We start from the raw sequence: 17,538 nt of genomic DNA, 5'->3' as shown, positions 1-17,538 counted from the left end.
GAAATCTCTGGGTCTGCTCCTGCGTCAAACCGGTGGGAGAGGGACTGGCATGGGCTTCGCTGGGGCAGATGGGTGAAATAGTTGTGGGTGCACACTGCTCTTGTCTCTTTACTGGGGTTCTGGTTTATGTTTTATGTTGAAGTAACAAAAATCGGGTATCTCATCATACAAGGGTGAGGTGGGTTTGTGTGTTTAGGTCAAGATAAGTGAATTCAGTGCCTATATTCCCCTACATTCTCCACCTGCGGTTGCTTTTCTTTATTTACATGATGGTAAACTTCAAAGTGCCATGTTTCCACTAGTATTTTACATCTACAGACCTCTTGGACGCTAACAGTATATTGTTCATACTGGTTGAGGATAAGGAGGTCACTTGTTTCTGTTCTCACTTGTTGTTTTTGCAAGCACAGGTAGTGCTCATGTTTTATTTTTTTTAAAAGCCCACAACTTGTCATGCCATTACGCCGGCCTTATTTAAGAATACTGCTCATCTATGTAATTGTGTATTGTTTATTATTGTGTATTCTCAAATTAGCCATAGTTATGTTGGAATGAAATCTCTTTGCATTCAAGTGGTTAAATACCATACTTTCTCCTATTAAAAATGAGACCCAGGTCTACTGGAAAATATTTTACAAAAATAAAACTGCCTGAAGTATAAAACCTGTTTATACAGATACTGTGGGTTTCTTGCCATGAAAAACACCGTAAATTCCCCGTGCTGCTTCATTTTCATAAGGAGTTACTTGGAAAGAAATATTGCTTGCGGTGCATTGCCAATTATTTATATACTAATTTGCTGCCTGAGAATAACTTCAGATTTTTAAATGCAGTTTAGTATTCAAGTGATAGGTGGGAAAAAAGGTCTTAAACTAGTTAATATTTCACAGTTTAGTTTAAATTTACCTTGAAAGCAGCTGGCAATGCTGAATTTTTTTTGGGGGGGGGGCGGCGTGAATTAACTTTTTTAAAAAAGTGGTATATGTACAAACAGTTTTCAGTTGTTATTTGTTAATGTAAATTTCCACTTACCTGTATTGTTACAGGACAAACAGCTGTCCTGGTTTCAGCTGGGATAGAATTAACTGTCTTCCTGGTAGCTGGTACAGTGCTATGTTTTGAGTTCAGTATGTGAAGAATGCTGATAACACTGATGTTTTCAGTTGCTCAGTAGTGTTTAGACTATAGTCAAGGATTTTTCAGCTTCTCATGCCCAGCCAGGGCACCTGACCCAAACTGGCCAACAGTGTATTCCATACCATGTGACGTCCCATCTAGTTTAGGAACTAGGAAGGGGGGGGCAGGGATTTTGGCCGCTGGGGGACTGGCTGGGTGTCGGTCGGCGGGTGGTGAGCAATTGCCCTGCGCATCATTTGTACATTTCAATCCTTTTATTACTACTGCTGTCATTTTGTTAGTGTTATCATTATCATTATTAGTTTCTTCTGTTCTATTAAACCGTTCTTATCTCAACCCAGGAGTTTACTTCTTTTCCTGATTTTCTCCCCCATCCCACTGGGTGGCGGGGGGAGTGAGTGAGCGGCTGCGTGGTGCTTAGTTGCTGGCTGGGGTTAAACCACGACAACAGCTCTGTGCTGTATGTAAAATATTAAGCTGTCTTCACGTAAGTAGTCTCTGAGTGCAAAACTTAGGGGCCAAATTTGAATAGGAGGCCACAGACAATGACGAGGGCAGAGCTCTGTTCTGCCATCGTTCGAGAGGATGTGCATGTCGGCCTCTGGTACAGATCAACCCTGCAAGTGAATGATCTAAATAGTTGCAAAGGGAAAATATATTATCTTGCTTCTCTTTTATAGTTACCTTTTGTACTTTGGCCTTTTGATTAATCTTGGAGAAATAATCTAGCCTATGCCGTTTTTTGGTTTTTTTTTCCCAAGCAGATGGTAACAAACATGTCACTAGCGTGGAGACTGAATTTTCCTTCCAGACAGCTACTTGGGAAAACATAATGTGGAAGCTCAGATTGCAAAGAAACCCCTCATGCCCCATTTAGCACCTGGCTATACCTGTGCAACAGTACTCAAATACTTATAAATCTTTCATAAGCATTGTTTATTTGAAGACAAAACCCCAAATCAGCAACAGGGGTTTTCCTGCATTAAATTGCTTTCACCAAGCATTATTTAAGGTTAAAACCTTAACGCTCCCTAGAGACACTTTTCTCAATTTGCTATGCTGCTTTTTCCTTTTACCGAGGATACCGTCACCGAGTATAGAAAGAAAAACAGTAAGTTCAGTGGCATTCAATTGTACTATAGTGATGCAGTTAATAGACTAAAAATAGTATTGTCTTACCTTCCAGCAACCAGATAAATTTTCTTATGAAATTTGGGGAACTAAGTGAATTGGAGACTTCATGTTCCTTTTGTGCCTTCTGAGGTGCCTGTGATTTGTTCCATAGTGCTTATCACAGAAAAGACCTCAATTCTTCAGAACTAAGGCATAGAGAAGTCCACAGAGGAGCTGTTTTGGAGGCTGCTTTATGGGATGTTGGTGAGTAGTACATGTGCAACTGCTTGGGAGCAAGTGTGAGGAAGGATTTAGGGTATAGATGCTTGATGCACAGCTCTAGTCCTTGCATACAGGTGGTCTAATTAGCAAGCCTTTGTACCGATGGGTAGCACAAGGGAGAATGAGCACGTGGCACTGATCTGTTTTACTGCTTGTAGAAAGAAAGAGATTCTTCTTTCATCCTACTGGTTTGGTAGGCTCTCAGCATTTAGAAGCAAATGTGTGACTATTCTAGGATTCTTTGAAAATTGCAGCTTATCTCTGAATGTGTTCATATTTGACATGGAGTTGCAGATGGAAGATTAAAAGCTGTGCTTTGGGCAATGTGTGTTGAGTAATACTGGAAATAAATGCTACCGTATGGGACCTTGCTTCTGGAGCCAGCGTGTCCGCTGTGTCGTACAGCTGTGCCGTTCCTTCCAGAATTCTTCTGCAATCTGTTTGCATCGAGCAAATGTTGCAGTCATGGATGGATTTATGAGGATAATGATCTGACAGACCATGCAAGCTTATAGATTATAAAATTTGCTGTGCACGGGGAAACTAATTGTTCCCCAATGAGACTCTCCTTATTTAGGGGGGTGGTACTGTGAGTTGAAACAAATTTTGGGAGGTAGCTTGTGTTCCTCAAAATGCATGTGGAAGATGCGGACCGAGGGATATCCGTTTTTATTGCTGCACCGTGGGGTGCAGCTGAGTTGACATCTGATGCAGACTCAAAATTGCCTGAAAGTCTGTACTGGCTTGTATAGCTCGGTGCTGACGAGACATGGTCAGTGTGTTTCTGTGGTTTGGCAATGATGCCTGCAGATTTCACAAGTCATGGAGTTCGGGTCTTCATGGTTTTATAAAAATTGTCTGAAAGTACACGTACGTCCCTGGGAGCTCAGAGTAGATAATGCTTACTTGGAGAAAACACTTGGAAAAAATGAAACTGTCCCTTGATAGTGAAGTTTATTCCTCCTGGCCTTTTTTGTTTTTAATTCTCTTGCAAGTTTCTAATTTTGTGGCATGACAGGAGAGGAGAACCGCGTAGTTGAACTCGTATCTGGAGTAAAGTTATCGCTGCCTGGGGGCTGTGTTGTAAAAGCGCTGGAAGGAGATCCCTCTGCCATGGCTTGCCGTCTGACGGCCATGCTGTCCTCCGTCTCGGTCTCTCGGGTCCTTCCCGGTCTCGTCGGCAAGCCCGTAGCTCTTGGCAGAGCGGTGACTCCCCTGGTAGGTTGGCTTCAGCACCGCTTTGGTGCCTCTAACGGTGTCCTTACTGCTGACATAGGCCCAGAAAGTCCCGAACCAGCAGACCCAGGGAGTGTGTGTAAAGGCACGGCTGGGCATATGATAAAGGAAAGGTTTAGACGCGCACGGTTACGTAAATTGCTTTCCTCAAGCCACTTGTCTTTTTTTTTCCCCGACACCTTTCGGTTCTCTCTGCTGTCTTCTCTCACTGCGGGGGGTTCATGTGCTGCAGAAGAAGGGGGGGGAAAAATGCATCCACAAAATAACAAGTTAACTTGTGTAGGTATAGTAATAATCATAAAGTTTTACATCATTAGATGTGAATTTTACAACCAGCGTGTTAGAAGAAACACTTAAAAACCTTAGATTTAGCCGTATAAGTAGGATTTGGGTAAGAATATAATTAATGTTTTTTCTCACTTAGTCTGAATCTGGCTCTTTTCAAGCTTGGACAATATGAGTTTATGCTGATACAGTCCTTTGTAATTACATAAAATTGATAACAAGCCATATGATCTCTGGCTACAGATCTAAATATTGGTATAAATTCATTTATGTCTGAGTATGTCTCTGTGCTTAAATCGGTCTGTAATTCATAATGCGCCATCTTTATTACAGTTTGCATAAAGAAATGTATTCTAATAGAACAATATTTCAATGAACCCTTAAATGGGAGAACCGAGTAGGTGATAATGCAGTTATTTTTTTACAGTGAAAAATGTTTTCTTTTAAATAGCATTTAATACTTAATTGCATTAAATTATTTTTGTCACAGAGTGGCTCAATTGGTATGTATGTATGCAGTAGATGGAGTAATACTGGTTTAGTACTTTAGCATGTTACTTTTTTCACCCCATCTCAAAACTTCTTAATAATCAAAACAAGTGAATGTTGTGTAACTTTATGATACCGTTATATAAGTCATGAAGTTAAGTTTTATTAATGAAATTGAATGTAATATACAAAGAGCAGGGACCTTTTCATCTACAAAACTGACTTAGTCTTGAGTGAAAGTTGAGAACTTTACTGGTGGCAGTTTCATTTTCCAGAAAAGCTGAAAGTAATGTTTTAATGTCTGAATCCAGTTTTTTAAAAAATGAACTTGTGAAAATACAAGTTTTTTCACTTTATACAGCAAAAATACATGGCATATCTTGCATGTTTTGGTTTCATAGTGAAGAAATTCTAGTTTAAATGAACCGCAGCAAGTTGCCTTTTAGAGAAAGGGAATATTTTTTTTCTTCTAGATTAAGTTTTCATATACAAAGCTTTTTTTCCCACTTTCAAATCTTTACTGAAATAACCAAGTCAAAAAGACTTTTGTTTTGTGAAGCCTGCTTTTGATTTATTTGATTGAGTTTTAGTTACCTACTTAATCTGAACCATGCCTCCTCCTTATCGTGTAAAGTCGCTTACTGTTACTAAATATACCCATGTATTTTAAAGAAGCAAAGCTGTGCGTGAGTACGACCCATTCAGAGTGGGGTTGTGGGGTAGGGAGGGACCTGCTGGTAACCTGAGAACAAGAGCAGATGCTAAATTAGCAGCTGGATCGTTAGTAACGAGTCCACAAATGTCTGCTGGGAAATGATCTTCTTCGGACGCATGTAGCGTGGGTGTGTGGGTTATTCAGAGTTTCTAACATCTAGTTGCTCTTTACTCATGACTCAAAGGAAAGTCGTGGAGGCACGAGGATTTTTATTTGTGGAGTGACTGGCAACTTGTTTTCATTGAAAGTACAGGCTTTATAAATTGTTATTATTGTGCGGCATTTTTTATTAAGGCATGATGAAATTGGAAAATGACTGCAAGTGCAAGGAGATTGCTGGCAGTATTTTAGTTACAGAGTTAAGCGAAAAACACTAGAAGACCTGTGGAAAAGCAAGTAACATTATAAGGGCATCATTAATAATCCCAGGGTTATGTTCCGTTTCCACTTTTAACATAAATAGGCATCGACCATTGACTGCAGTCAGAAATAGAAGAGATCGTGACTGGATGAGACCTTAAATTGTGACTGAATAATGATGTCTAGTAAGTGATGTGTGTTAAGTGGTAGCCAAGCAGGAGAATCTGAATAAATAAAAGATCAGCAAGAAAAAAAAAATATAAGAGAGCTGTCAGGAAAGTGCCATTTATTTTGGAGACAAAACTTTAATTTGTCTAAGTTTCTTGCTAACACATGCTTTGAAATCTCTCCAAATATTTAGTGTAGTTTGCCTGCAGTCTGCTCTTTCATGCCCCTCAACCCCAGCACACCTTTCCCCCCACAATACAGCGGACTCAGCTAGGACGAGGAGTATCTGTCTGGCTTTACATTGAAAACCGGTATGTTTCTTTATTCCTTAAGCCAGTGATTATGTAAAGTGTGTGCATCTGTGAGTCACCATTTCCCCACATCGAAGAATATGGTTTTGTTTTTGTTTTTTTTTTAAGCTTATCAATTTCGTGAAAATGAATCAATTTTCTAGTATAAACAGTTACAACAGTAATACAGACAGATAGAAAAAATGGTACATGCATACCGTGGCCCTAGTGTTCACCGAAAGGTTTTGTGACTTCTTTGTTAATCAGGGAAAAAACCCTTTTTGTGGAGGGGAAAAAAGCCTTCCAGCTGACTAGTATGACTCCACAAGTGACAGCCTTGTTGTCGGCAGGATTATACTCAACGCAGTGAGTTTGTGGTGTTCTGAGACAGTGACTGTGATTTAAACCCCCCTCAAACCAAACAAAAAACCTCAAACGAACCCCATCCAAACTCATGTCTGGACACCCACGCAACAGTGATTTAACGTATGAAGGTGCTGCGTCCTGTTCCGTTATCCTCCCCTGGTATTTCCAGACCAGTGCCAAGGGCTGGGTGAAGGTCAGGCAGAAGTTAAGGCTTTGGGGCTGGCAGCAAGGTTTTGGTGAAGATGTCAGGAAAGGCTCCGCAGGTCATAAATATGATTCTGACAGGAGCCCCCTTCCAGGTGCAAGCCTCTCGACTAGTTCAGAGGGACACATAAGCTGGATCTCCAGTTTAAGACTTTCCTATTCCGGAGAGGATGAAGAAGAAACTTTCAAACAACTGGTGTCGTCTGAGAATCCTTTTCTGCTAAACAACCCGGCAGCTAGACTAGATCGTCCCTCCTTTTCCCTGAAGAATTAAGCATCTGTGTGAAAGAAAGGGAATGAGTAGAAGTCAGTGGGTTTCTGTGGGAGTACAGAAGCCCAAGAGAAAAAAAAAAGCACAACCAGTTTTGGATTGTGTAGTGGCTATTTATGTTAGCCTAAACATGGAAAAGTGTTGAGTTCAGTATAACTTGTCAGAAAAAGGTGGAGACGTTGCTTGGGTTTTGTGTGTGTATGTGTATACACACATAACATTATCAAGTTTTAATTAACATGTTAATGGCTATGGTAGAATAGTGCATATGTGTGGAGACCATATAGTGTTACTCAGTTCCATGTACATGCGCGGGGGTGGTTTTATTTTGGGAGGGGAAAAAAAAAGAAGTTACTCCCTGGTAGCTTTTTTTACAGGGAAATTAAGGAGTGTGATTCTTTAGTTGCCTTTTGGTGAGGAATTGCTTTTCCGTCTTTGTACACATGACTGTAATTTAGCATTAATGGAAAAACAGAGTAGCTTGGAGTAAGTCCTCCAGACAATACACCCCATTCTAGTGGGGATTCAAAATGTTCTGTTGCATAGCTGATGTGCTGGGTGAGACCGCTGTCTGTTGTGAAGCAGGTGGGATGGAGGAGGGAGAGGGTTAGGCAGTTCTTTGTGATCACCAGGCCAAGAGCAGCTACAGGTTTGGTGTTTGGGATTTGGGGTTTCTTTTTTTTTTTTTTTTTTTTTAATACGTAATGTAATTCTTTTTTAAAAGAAATGAGTGTCTCCCCCATACAACAGTGTAGCGTGAGTCTTTGTCACTAGCGAAAAAGGTTCTTCAGGGTGACACTAATGCTCAGAAAGTGGTTAGGCTGTTTCTGTGTACAGTTGTATACGTTAGCCAGTTCTCTCTGTATACTTTAATCTGTCAGTATTTTTCTAAATGTCAGTTCTGTGCCTTTTTCTTATATATACGCTTCCGTGCTTTAAGCCAAAACAAAAATTAGCCTTTGCATTACTGTCTGTAAAATCATGTAGTTATTCAAGTACTCATTGCTGCATTGATTTGTATCTGCTGTTTTGTAGGTAGCGTCTGTTTGTTTCATTTCCAGCGTTTAATGTCAGGTAAATACGAGAATGCACTGCATGGTCTCTGCATGTGAGACTCTCTGTATTACAGCATTTCATTTGATTCTGCTTGCTTTCCTGAAGGCAGCACATCTCCAATGTGCCTTAACACTTCTCAAACAATTACGTTTTCTTCATAAACAGGACTTAGATATTCAGGACCTGTTTGGTCAAATTCTCCTCACCTCGTTTGTACCAGTGTGCGTCATTTTCTAGTGCTTCCTAATTTCACGGGTGATGTGTGATAACAACATCATGAAAGATCAGTAAAGCTCCGGATCCACCCCCATGTAATTTTGCGGCAGAGTGCTGTCCATTGCATGTACAGGGAAGAAACCAACCATAAGCTTCGCTCTTTGTGAATTTATAAAAGTGTGAATCAGGAGCATTTCAGTCTAAATTGGTGATTTGAGAGACAGTAGTCACTCTTTTTTAAGTGATGTGAACCTTTAATACAGCATTTTATTAATATAAAATATAATACAGCATTAATTAGTATTAATTATATAGTCATTTAAAAGAGCACTATTAATGCAGAGAAAATGTTTATAATTTATCATAATTAAACATCTCTGGGGATTGTGGGAGCTAGCCTGGAAGGTCTGGCTCTTCAGTCTGAGGCTTTGGTCTTCAGCCCTGAGCTTGGGTTGTATACAAAAACCAGCGAGATGAATTAAGGAGCCTGCAGAACAGACCTTTTAAGATCACGTAGGCATAAGCTTAAACAGCATTTAGGATTGAACTGTTTACCCAGGTGTATGCATCCATATTCTGTCAAATTTTATATCCTTTGAAATTGTGGTTAAAACAGACTCCTCCTTGGAAGTGGCTGATTGAAGTAAAGTCTCTCTGTGGATTTTTATGTAAAGACCCGGGGGCTGCTTCAGTGCTGCATCTTCTGGGAGAGAAGCAGCGCAGAAATCATAGCAAATGTGTGGTTTGATGCCTCCTTTATCCTTATTCTAGTTCCTGAGCTGCTGCAGAAGCTAAAATACCTCAGGTACAAGTTAGAGCAGCGCCTTGGAAGACTTCATTTGTACATCCATGTCATGTATACCAATCATTTTTTTCAGCAAACCCTTTGCATTGGGTTTGCAGTGGGAAATATTTTCCCTTAATGTGTGGCTTAAAGTATTTTTGTAAAACTTCTTTGCAAATTAGAATTGCTACACAAGGGCTAGACTCAGAAATGGAGTCAGTTCATGTCCCTAGGACAGGTAAATTCTGCAAATGCGGGTGGAACAGCAGGTGCCTTAACTGTGTGACCCAGGTCCTGCACGGAGAACCTGTGCTTGCGTTCCTGTGCTCGCGTTGCATCTTGCTGGTTGTGGATGGGGTGTGGATGATGTGGTTTTATTACACAGTTCTGGGACTGTGAGGCTAAATTAAAATACAACAGTAACGAGCAAAATTCACTCCAGTCCGCCACTGCCATCAGAAAGGAGGAACAGTAGCTCACACTGTGTGTCTTTTGGTTTATTTATTCCTTTCATTATAGTATTGTCCTAGACCCTGACCTTGCAGTAGGCATCTGTAACAGGTGGGAAAAGGTGGTGTTTTTTTACTGTTGGAAATCGCAGTGGATTTTTCCAACAGATCCTGCTGTTGCGAAGTACAGTTTAAGTATTCAGACAAAATCCTCGTGACTTTAACTCGTGCGAATGGAGGTGTTGAAGACTAAAGTAAAAAAAATGAAGCGTTTATGCCACTTCTAAGCTGAGGTCTGTTGAGGTTTCTGCGGCGTAGGACAAAGACCAAGGAGGTCTGATGGGCCTTGGTGAAGAAGAAAGGTATTAAGAAACGCTTCTTAAAAGGCTCAAGCCTCCAATTGGTATGGGAGCCTTTGCAGGTGTTCCCTCCTTCAAGGCGTTTCAGCGGTGTACCCACTTCACTGCCTGTTTTAACGCATATCCAGTACGATGGAGCATTTCTCCTCCTCCCCTGCTCTCCCCAACATGTTGCATACCCTTTCAAGTCTGCCTTGTCCATCGTGTTTCTCCTGCCAGCTACACCTACCTCTCAAGCCTCCATCCTGCTTTTTTGTGTAGCCGAGTTTCTGGCACATCACACCCCGCTGAGTTACTGCTTGGGCTCCATTGCTCTGTAGGAAAGCCTCTTGATGCCAACTGGAAACCACTTGGCCGGGTTACGTGCCCCTCTGTGCTCGGCAGGCAGGTGTAAAAAGGGTCTGCTCCTGCATGCAGGATTATTCTTGGCCAAAGCGTTTCTAAGATAACACAGGTGCTGCCACGTATAAACCCACTTCAGAGGGGAGGGTGTGAGCAGGCTTCGAAAGCAACGGGGCATAAACAAGGCAGATCCTGTGCATTTCTGTGGCACTGCGATCCCATGAAACCTGCCCAGAAGAGAAGCCAGCTTGTGGAGAGATTGCTTCATGCTGTGTAAACTGAGGTTTGGCTCTGGGAGAGGATTCTTTTTTTCTTTTTCTTTCTTTCTTTCTTTTTTCTTTTTTTTTGGGGGGAGGGTGCTGGGGGGTGTCATTTCCCTTTCATATCCTTGTTGACTGCAGACAGAGGAGCTGTTGTGATTTAGCTACCAAAGACTCATTGATGATCAGCTATGAATATAAATCCAAGATCAAGAAAAACAAAGCGGGGCTCCAGTCCTGCTACGGAAATGGTTTCCCTTTCATTGCCCTGGGAGGATGAATGAAGGAGGCGAGATGCTTCAGCAGTACGAAATAAGCTGCTGTTTGGAGTGATTTCAGGCAAAACTCTCCCCAGGTGGATCACATGGTATACTGTATCTACCTGAAAATAAAAATACCATTATGGAGAAAGTGGCATAAATACACAACCTCATATGGGTCATTTTAGAAAAGAAAGGTGGCATAACTTTCTGGATTTTATTTTTGAAGAAACATGTACAGCGATATGCCTGAGATAACGAGAAGGAAATCTGCCCTTCTACTTTTTCACCCACAAGTCAGTTATGATTTTCAGCTTTCAGATTCATACTGCTTTTTGTACAAGTTTCCCTAGCAAGCAGGTAGGTACAGATGCTAACTTGTAGGTTTGTGCTGAAATACAGTGGTGAGAGCACAAAGGGAGGTGTTCAAAAGCAGGCTGCTGCTTACAATAATCACTCGTGTGCTTCGTACATCTTAGATCCTCAGGGTACGTGGGATTTTGATTTGACTGGAGAGGGTAGTTGAAAGCAGAGGGTTTACAGAAGGGATCATTTGCCAGTCTTTATTTGACCAGAGGTGAAAGCACATGAAGATCATCCGCTACCGCAGAACAGAGGGGATAATTTTTGTCCAGTCTCTCTTCATGACACTGCTATGAAAAGTTAGGGATTTAGGGATTTTATTTTTTGATTTTGAATCTTCTTATGAGACAACATAAACAAATACCGTTTCGTTAACTTTTTTAGGCATGGGTTTTTTTCAGTTTGAGAAAACAAAATACATGTGTTTTGTGTGACAGCTGTTTAGTAATGTGTGATACTGAGTTGTCTGTCCTTTCTTAATGCCAAATTTTCATCATAATCTGTACAACTTTTATATTTTATCTTGGAGATTATGACAGCTGAGGACTATAAACTTAAATAGAGACAGAAACTTTGGGAGCTTTTCTGTAGTGGTAGTGTTCTGTATTTAGTCTGAGACCAGACTGGTAATGGGAGGGAATGTGGAGCTCACTTCCAGGAATTAAATCAAACTAATAGGACCAAGGTTGCTCTGCCTATAGCAGAATATCAGTGGCTCTTCTAGAATAAATTTATAATGATATAAAATATATTAAAAACATACTTCAGTGGGATTCCTTTTGGGCTTTCAGTAATAGCTCATCCATTACCTCACTGTGATCTGGGAATCCTCGTTTTAGCATATGTTGTTCTTGGGGACTTGCATGTTCTTCACCTGCTATGTACTCTCTTGGTGAACTTGCAATCCAATAGCTAAAAGAGGTCTGGCTGTTACTATTAAAAAATAATTGCTGCCTTTTTGATCTAATACTGCAACATGCCAACAGGGTTCTTCAGTTCTCAAGCTGTGGATCTGACTTGGACTAAATTCATTTTGGATTTGAGTGTATCAGAAACTGATCTGCACCGCTGCTGTAGCTGGGGAGAATATTATTTCTAATCTTGGACAGATGTCAGATCTCTTTCCTTCTATTAGCCCATCTTTCAGCTCCTCTGCTAGGGCAATTTTTAAAGTTTTGTCACATGCAAGATCTAACAGTGGAGTGGGAAAGAACAGTTTGGTTTAGGGTTTCCCTAAGTGCAGAAAGTATTCATGTGCATGGTTTTTTCCTCTCCTTTGAAGCTCATGTTCAAACTTGAGTATTCTGTTAGTTCTCTGTGATAGTAGTTGGCATCAGATGGAGAGATCATAAGAAATCAGGAATTGTGATGCTGATTGACTTCAGTTCAACCACTGGTGCTGCCAGGATGTCCTGCAATTTAGAGCAGAACAGAAAATGAGTTCAGGATATCTAGTCAAGAATTAAACCAGAGATGAGTAAACTGATGTGAGGAAAAATGAAAAACTGTTGCTTCAGGATCTGGATCTAACTGTAGAATAAGCATGACTGATGCAATATTAAGCATTTATCTGTTGGTGAGCACTTTCCACAAAGATACTAATAAGCAGTCAGGAAGTCGAATATGCTTAAAGAGTCTTTTTTTAGTTCATCAATTATTCACAGCAACATGAAATGGATGTGCGGCATGATGCATAATCCTGTTATATTGACTGTAAAAAAAACCTGCTTCCGCTTTTCCTTCTTGCTCCAAAATGGGGTACTGTAGAATAGTTATTGTATATGCAACAGGAGTAGAGACAGTGGTCTTTTTTTTGCACACAATGGCTTACTTGTGATACTGAAGATTAGCTTTCAGCAGATTACTGAAAAAAAGAACAGATACACTGGGTATCTGGCAGTACTAGGTTTCTCTGCAGACTTTTCAGCTGGAAAGCATGTCACTTCAAATGGCCTTCGGTTAAGTCTGTATGGAGTGTTACTTCCATTCTTAAAAAAATAATTAAAAACATAAAAGTTGTTTTAAATTGAGGGCCAAATTGCAGGATGACAGATTTCTTAGTATTAGCTAATGAAAATATTTGTAGGAGGTTAGGTTCAGAAAACCACAACTCTTAATGCCCCCTGTGTGGGCAAAGCAGCAAAATCTAGTAGTTCATGCATCAAATTCTTCTGGCAGCCCTGCTGTTGATTTTTGGAGGGAGGGGGCACTTGCTCTCCACTCTTTTTCTCAATTTCCATCTTAAAAAAGGGATGGCTTGCCTGCCTGTTATTAATGGCTACAGATTTTGCTGAAAATGTAAAATGTTACTCCTTATTAAGACACAGGTAATTAATAGGAGTGTGATGAGAGTGAGTGGTTCAGTAGTAATGTATAATGTAAAATAATGAACTTTTTCAGAAGACAGGATGTATTTCCTCTTCCTTGTTTCCTGGCTGGATTTAGGCTTTTTCATCCTTTTACCAGTTTTTCAGCTTTGTAGTACTCTACTGTTCTTTTTAAGCATACCTTCTTGCCAGCGGTTGACAAGAGGAGATCGATCTGGCAGGCCATATGTCTGTATCTTCCTTCTCTTTCTGTCTGTGTCTGTCTTTAATTTTTATTGTCTGTGTTCCTGCACGTTAATTTTTCCTCTTTTTCCAGTTTGTACAAGTACAGCTTTCATATTCTTTCTTTTTCTCCTGATGCCTTCCATCCCAAAGATATGATTCATGTGCTACTATTCTGTCCCAAGCTACTAGATTTCAGAAGGGTAACATTGCTGTTATTGTATCTCGGGTTTGCTGTACAATCAGGAAATGATCATGAAAAATCAACCACTGGTTTCTCATTCTCTAAGTAATAATAAAGTGCTATAAATACTTTCATACATACTTACATTTTTTTAATCATATATATTTTTAGTTGTGTTGGATTAATGACAACTGGAAACAGTTTAAAATCTCCATGCCTTGTGCATCATTTCCTTTAATGAATTTCTTATGGTTATTTTTTGGAGTATGAAAAAAATGAAAGCTCTCAATTTGACTGTTGGTTTGACACACAGACATTTTGCTCAGCAACGAAGTTTGGTAATAGGATGTTTACGTTAAAGAGATTGCAGGAGCAGATTATTTCATTGGTTAAGTTAGGTTTATTCCATTAATGTAATGAACTATGCTGATTCACGTACCAGGGGAATTAAACATGTTATTTCTGTAAGGATTGTTACAAAATCAGCGAGACTGTTGTTGTTGCCCCCCCCCGGCCAATGTAGTTAGCCAAGAAGCTCGTTTGCCTTTTGTGATTCGAGTAAGTTCGTTCTCTAATGATGGTGTAATTAGCACAGTTTTGCCAAGGGAAAGGGGATTTCTCTTTTGGCTCCTGTATTTGTTTTTCATCGTGAACAATAAGAACGCAGTAGCTAAAAATAGCGTTTAAAAGAACAGGAGTCGGAGCGTCCCCTCCGAAGCGCTGGAATAGCGTGGGGTACGAGCAGCTGCTGCCACCCTGCTCCAGCTGGGGGTTTTAAGCTCAGGCGTGGGAGGTCCTGCTGCTCGGGGTCCCACGGGTGGCAGAGCTCCCCCGGGCGGTGCCGTGGCCTCGCTGGTCCTGTGCCTGTTGGCCTCGATGTGCTCGCTTGAACGGTGCTCAAACACCTGACCGAATTGCTGATTCGTTAGTGTGGTGGGTTGGCCCTGGCTGGACGCCAGGTGCCCACCAAAGCCGCTCTGTCAGTGCCCCCCTCAGCTGGGCAGGGGGGAGAAAATAGAACGAAAGGCTCGTGGGTCAAGATAAGCACGGGGAGAGATCACTCACCAATTACCGTCACGGGCAAAACTGACCCAACTTGGGGAAATTAATTTAATTTATTACCAATCAAATCAGAGCAGGGTAATAAGAAATAAAACCAAATCTTAAAAATACCTTCCTCCCACCCCTCCTTTTTTCCCGGGCACAGCTTCACTCCCGGTTCTCTCTACCTACCTCCTCCCGCCAGCAGCGCAGGGGGACGGGGAATGGGGGTCGTGGTCAGTTCATCACACCTGGTCTCTGCCGCTCCTTTCTCCTCAGGGGGAGGGCTCCTCTTCACTCGTCCCCTGCTCCACCATGAGGTCCCTCCTGCAGGAGACAGTCCTTCATGAACTTCTCCAACATGAGTCCTTTCCGTGGGCTGCAGTTCTTCACGCACTGCTCCAGCATGGGTCCCTTCCCCTGGCTGCAGTCCTTCAGGCACAGACCGCTCCAGCGTGGGTCCCCCGTGGGGTCACAAGTCCTGCCAGCAAACCTGCTCCAGCGTGGGCTCCTCTCTCCACGGGGCCACAAGTCCTGCCAGGAGCCTGCTCCACCGCGGGCTTCCCACGGGGTCACAGCCTCCTTCGGGCATCCCCCTGCTCCAGTGCGGGGTCCTCTCTCCCGGGGCTGCCGGTGGAGATCTGCTCCCCCGTGGACCTCCCTGGGCTGCAGGGGGACAGCCTGCCTCACCGTGGTCCTCCCCACGAGCTGCAGGGGAATCTCTGCTCCGGTGCCTGGAGCATCTCCTCCCCTCCTTCTGCACTGACCTGGGGGTCTGCAGGGCTGGTTCTCCCACATGTTCTCACTCCTCTCTCTGGCTGAAGCTGCCATTTTTTGGTTTTTCCCCTTCTTAAAACTGTTCCCTCAGAGGCGCTACCACTGTCGCTGATGGGCTCGGTCTGGGCCAGCAGCGGTCCGACTTGGAGCTGGCTGGCATTGGCACTGTCAGACATGGGGGAAGCTTCTGCTGTCTTCTCACAGAAGCCACCCCTGTAACCCTCCTGCTACCAAAACCTTGCCACACAAACCCAATACACTTAAAAATACTTGCCAGCATTGAGAGACAAGTGTTCAGTATAAATATGAATAAATACCTTTTTTTTTCCCCCTCTCTTTTTCTTCCCTCCCAAGAGAAACATAACAGATTTTAAAGCTCTGAAAACAGAAGCAATGCTATATGAGTCGTTTAAATGGATACATACTCCTGGAGGATGCTTTACACACCCATTTTACCAACAGGTGGCCACAGCAAATTATCAGGAAACTCCCTTGAACTCAGAGAGCTGTGCTTGGGCTACGTATGGCTGTGGCTGAAGTAGAAACTGCAAAGTGGTTGAATTAATTAGCTGTAGAAGTTACTTGTTAAGTAATACCAAATGAAGCCAGGATAAGATTTCTGTTAACATTAGTTGTTTCTTCTTTCAGCAGTGAAGGTGTTTAAGGATTGACAGAAATTCCCTTTTTGTATGTATATGCACAATTTAAATGCAAAAGCACACTGCTTGTCTACTTCACACCAGTGCCTCGTGGGTTTAAGTTTGCTAATTCAAGGGAGATACTAAGTGAAGTTAAGGTTAGGCTATTTTATTTTTATGAAGTGTTTTTTCATGATAGCACTGCTTCTTTAATACTAATATCATACACAGAGGTTTTTTCTCATCCTAAGCCTGTCCCATCCTTCTCTGCAGCAGAAATTAAAAAACAATATTCTGCTACATACTATTTTCTCATTAATATAATGAGTATAGGAAGTTTTTCCTTTTTTGTCTTTCTGTTTCAGATTTCTTCTCTCTTTTCAGTGCCATCTACTACTACCAGCTGTGTAGATTGAGTACATGAAAAGGGTGTGTGGAATTACTTTGTAAGCCCAACCCAGATTTTTTCAATTGTTCAGACTCTTCCAAGTTTAAAAATAAGCAGTTAGGCTTGTTACGTGACACTATTCATATATGTTTAATTTAGTTGTCATTTGCCAAGACTATCGACATGCCACGTATTCAGTGAAAGATTAAACTTTTGATTCATTATTTACTTTGAGAGAAGAAGCTGTGGTGAAATGAAGTTCTCGCTTTTCTCTTCCTACCCCATCTCTCTGGACCTAATCCTGTGGTCAGGGACATCTGTGATAAAGCATAGCTTGCTTTTAACAGTAGCGTGGTCAGGATAATTGGAATAAGACTGATGCAGTAATAAGTCTTTGATATTGACAGGGAAACAGGACTGGTTGCAGATAGCATTTTGGTACATCTCTATGTGTGCGCATGCATGCATGTATGTGTTTGATTTACTTGGGGTAGACTTTTTGTGTTGCTGCTTATGTCAGGCTTATGTTAGGAGGCTTCTGCTTCCAGGCATTCATTTGCTGCCTCATACAAAGCACAAAGAACGCATGATGTTTGATAGGAAGCAACACAGGTTTTGACACTCACAGGCCAGGCAAAAGCTTCAGCGTGCTCTGTTACCATGCTTATGGACCTAGCAGACCAACTGCTCTGTCAAAACCAGCGCATCCTCTTGTGAGGATTTGATATTGACAGTATAGCCAACAAATGACTCCCTGGTGCGTAAATGCCTGCAATGTCTCTTTCCCTAGCTCTGAACATGGGCAGTGATGACACACAGATGGTTACAGATCTCTTATGTCCTCCGTTATTGCATGGTAATATTTTTGGCATTTAATAGCCTAGTCAATCAGGGTGGGAGGAGAAAAAAGTTTGGTCTAGCAGTTTCCTGAACACATCCATCCCTCGCTGCGTGAC

At 41.7% G+C, this 17,538-nt stretch overlaps 1 protein-coding gene across 4 annotated transcripts in view; it reads left to right on the top strand.

Annotated features, from left to right (window-relative positions):
• Nucleotides 1-17,538, top strand: part of COBL (cordon-bleu WH2 repeat protein) — a 160,089-nt gene that overhangs the window by 10,484 nt on the left and 132,067 nt on the right. Inside the window, exon 2 of one of the 4 annotated variants that reach the window (XM_075022696.1) lies at nucleotides 7,952-7,990. The exons of the other annotated variants lie outside the window; for them this stretch is intronic. The gene's annotated coding sequence lies outside the window, so the exon portion shown is untranslated. The remainder of the gene's footprint in view (nucleotides 1-7,951; nucleotides 7,991-17,538) is intronic. 4 annotated transcript variants of the gene reach the window in all.

Source organism: Buteo buteo, chromosome 3, assembly GCF_964188355.1.
Source record: "Buteo buteo chromosome 3, bButBut1.hap1.1, whole genome shotgun sequence".
Taxonomy (NCBI): domain Eukaryota; kingdom Metazoa; phylum Chordata; class Aves; order Accipitriformes; family Accipitridae; genus Buteo; species Buteo buteo.
The sequence above is the reverse complement of the archived record's forward strand: the minus strand, read 5'-3'. Positions and strand labels throughout refer to the sequence as shown.